The following is a 4,035-nucleotide window of genomic DNA, read 5'->3' on the forward strand; positions in this document are numbered from 1 at the left end:
TTGTGCTGCTGTAGGACTGGTCCTTGACATCCAAGTCACAACCAGCTTAGGAGAAACTGTGGCTTTTCTCCTGACCAAAAGAAGAATCCTTAGAAAGGGCTTCTTAGGAAGGAAGGCTTAGGAGTAAAAAAAAAAAAAAAAGGGGGGCGGGGGGAGGTCCAGGGTCCTCAGAGGGACATTAGAAAGTATAAAGTGTAAAGGGGTTGATTGAGAACATACACACAGGCCCCATGCCCATGGCACAACTTGGCTTTGTGGGGACCTGGCTTCCTTGTGTGAAGAGTGGGGGACTGAACAGGGGCAGTGAGAAAGGGAAATGCAATCAACATATGGAGGCAAGGAAGGAGACCTTTGTGTGCTTACAACCACAGACCCCAAAAGGGGACCTGAAACCTTTCAGAGCTGGTAGGTGCCTCAATATCAGCAAGTCCAGGACCTTATTCATTTGAATAAAAGAAGCCACAGAGGGCAAGAAACTTGCTCAGAGTTACATAAATGAGAAACGGCAGGGTTGAGATGAAAACAGTATCTTCCCCAAGTCTCCTGCCCTGCTCTCTTGCATGACTGTGGCCAATCCTGCAGGAATTTTTTGAGACACAGCCTTCCCATCTGGGTATGCTGGCCAATCAAGATCACAAACTCAGGCCCTTCCAGTCCCTGCAAGTGTTTCAAGCAAGTCTGAATCCCACGTGTCCTACTTAATAGCTGTGTGACTTTAGGAAAGTTACTTTACCTTTCTGTGCCTCTGTTTCCTCGCCTGTAGAATGGGGTTAATGACAGCATGTGTTGAGCAGGGGTGCTGTGAAGAGCACATGAGAGCTTGCATGTGAAGCAGGGTGCACAGTCAGTGAGAGCCGAGAACTCCATACAAATGTGGGCTGTTTCGTAGTTCACTGGGGTAGACGAGCTGATTTTCCAGCCGCTGCTTTTCTGAAAGGGATCCCCAAAACTAGGTACGTCAATCCCCATGGAAAAGCTGCTAATACCAAATCCACATCTGCTCATGGCAAACCTGAACATCTAATGATCTCTGGGCCTCCAAGAGCTAGGACACATCGCAGAGAGACTCCGGTACAGAATCTCCGCTGGGCAGCCACTACTCCAGCCAGTCTTGTGAGCAGGCTTTACTCCCTGACTCCGTATACTAAAATAGCAGGGATTTTCCTTCCATGTACTTTTAAATTTCCATATCCTACCCTGAGGTTCTAAAGTAATCCCTTGAAGGTAAGTAGCTCTCTCCACTGAAAGTCTTTGCCACTGGGGCTCAGAGAGAGGCCCTGGAGGCTGTCAGACCCACCCTCCCCGACCCCATGTCAGCCCACCCTAGGGTTGCAATCACCACTAAGGAATACAACACCCCTCCAAGGAGCCAGCAGGCCAGAGAAGTGTGAGCCCATGTAACTTGCCGAAAGTCACACAGCTACTAAGTAGGACACTTGGGATCCAGCAAGCGATGTTTAGACAGAACTACAGTGAGACCCAAGCCAGCATCCAAGGAAACAGCTGCAAAGGGTTAAGCGATACTCCCTCTCTCCAGCAAATACTGGTCCCTTGGGTAGAAATGGTGCTTCAAAAAGGGGAAAGGAAACAAATTTTCTGAGCATCACAAGTGTAGGCACTTCGTCAATATTATCTCAACCAAAATCAAATCTGAAAGCATCCTCAGAGGCCTTCACTTCAGTATCACAGACTCGGCAGCCAGGGAGAGCACTGCCAACCTCTATCCTGCATTGAGGGCCCTAGCCTTCATTGTCTGGTAAATATTCACATTCAGGCAGGACTAGTGATGAGGAACAAATTAAACAACAGATAAAATGGCCCTAAAAAGTTAAATGCCAGATATATTAACCATAGCGATGTAATATAATATGACAGTGACCATTTAGCCATTTCGTCTTCAGACTTGTTTTTTCCACAGTTTTCTGTGATACAATTCAGTTTGATTATCTCCGCAGTACCCTTAGTGTGTCCCTTTTAAAAATGCAATACCCAGCCGGGCACAGTGGCTCACACCTGTAATCCCAGCACTTTGGGAGGCCAAGGCGGGTGGATCACAAGGTCAGGAGACTGAGACCATCCTTGCTAACACGCTGAAACCCCGTCTCTACTAAAAATACAAAAAATTAGCCTGGCGTGGTGGCGGGCGCCTCTAGTCCCAGCTACTCGGGAGGCTGAGGCAGGAGAATGGCGTAAACCCAGGAGGCAGAGGTTGCAGTGAGCTGAGATAGCACCACTGCACTCCAGCCTGGGAGACAGCAAGACTCCACCTCAAAAAAAAAAAAAAAATGCAATAGCCAAAAATGGACCCAGAATAAGACATGAAGCCAGTGGCTGGATTCCTTTCTTGTAATAAGGACTGACTTCAAGATGACATGTAGATTTTATGTATTCATTTTTCTCCTCCACCAGCTGTATTACATGGCTGATGTGCTATACTCCCCCTGTGGTCCACTAAGACCCCTGGATCATTTCCTGAAGAGCTGGAGTCATCCGTCAGTTCCACTCCTCCACAACTCACTAGGAGCCCCAATGTGTAGAAAGGTATTCAGAAAAAAAGGAAGCCCAGCCCTTCTGATGTCACAGAGAAGCTGAGGGAGATGCCAGCATTTTGGCCTTAATCAGGAGCTCTCCTCACTGTGTTGTGCTTGGTAGTAGCAGGACGATGTGTGTAATCCCAAACGCTGCATCCACTCTCAGCTTCTCCAAATCCACCTAGGGCCCACATTGTCCTTGACTTTTCACAGGTTTCGATTCATGTGCAGTCGGAGAAAGAGGGAGACCTTGAGCTCCTCTAGTCCATTGGCCTCCAGTCATATTCCTCAATCCTGACACTCAGCCATTACATAGTTACTAAGCGCTCACCTATGGGTGTGTCATCCCTGCTCCTATGGGAGTCCAGGGATGCAGTCATTAAGAAAACCTGGTCCTGCCCACATGGGGTTTATAGTCCTGAAAACAAAGGAATAACCAGCTATTTGAGAGCACCACATCATGAATGAGGTGAAGGGAATCAAATGTCCTCAGAGAATAGGGGGAGGAGGCCCTTCACCATGGGCTGGGAGCAGCAGATGATGGAAAAGCTTCTCGAAGGAGGAGATGTCTAACGTAACACTTTTATGGATAAATAGGAGTTTCCAGGATCTTTGTATAGGAGGAAAGAGCAGACAGAGGGAACAAAATGTACAAAGGCTCAGAGGCCAGAGACAGCGTGGCATGGCGGGAAAGCTGCAGGTAGGTCAGTCTGGATGGAGCGGACGATTAACAGGAAGCACAGTGGCAGGAGATAATATGCTCAAAGGGTTTGCAAGCTTCACAACAAAAGCTCCCCTCACCCCCGAAGGTTCTTGTTATTCATTTGTTATTCATTCATTTAGCAAATATTTATTGAACACCTACTGTGTGCCAGAAACTGTTATAACTACTAAGGACACAGCAGTGAATCAAAGCATTGCTTTGATTTGAGCTTACATTCTAGTTGGGGACACAAATAATATGCCCTTCAGCAAAAGGCTATTTTTGCAAGTAATGACAAAGATTTTAGCAAGCAATGAGAAAATAAAAATGGTGGAATGCAAGAAAAGTGACTGGGAGGAGGGTAGGAGAGGATGGCTTTAGCCAATGTGGTCAGGCCAGGCCTCCTGGAGGAAGTGATTGGGTTGGCACCTGAAAGATGAGAAGGAGCCACCATGAGCAGACCTGAAGGGACAGCTGCAGCAGAGGGGATGGCAAAAGCCAAGGCATGTTCATGGGACTTGCAGGAAGGTCAGTGTGGTGGAAGCAGGGTGAACAAAGGAGAGAGTTGGGAGAACTGATCAAGTCAGGCCTTGGAGGCTATGGTCCTGAGTTTGGAGATCATTCTAGTTGCAACAGAAAATCATGTTGGAGGGCAATAAGTACAGGAGAGGCCCCTCTGACTTCTGAGAGGAGAAAACATTCTGTGAGAAAGACAAAGCCTGGAGATGATTATGGAGGTATATCAGTCAGCTACAGCTGTGTAACAAATAACCTCCAAAATATAATTTAAAACAACACAAA

Source organism: Hylobates moloch, unplaced genomic scaffold (assembly GCF_009828535.3).
Source record: "Hylobates moloch isolate HMO894 unplaced genomic scaffold, HMol_V3 SCAFFOLD_6, whole genome shotgun sequence".
Classification (NCBI taxonomy): Eukaryota; Metazoa; Chordata; class Mammalia; order Primates; family Hylobatidae; genus Hylobates; species Hylobates moloch.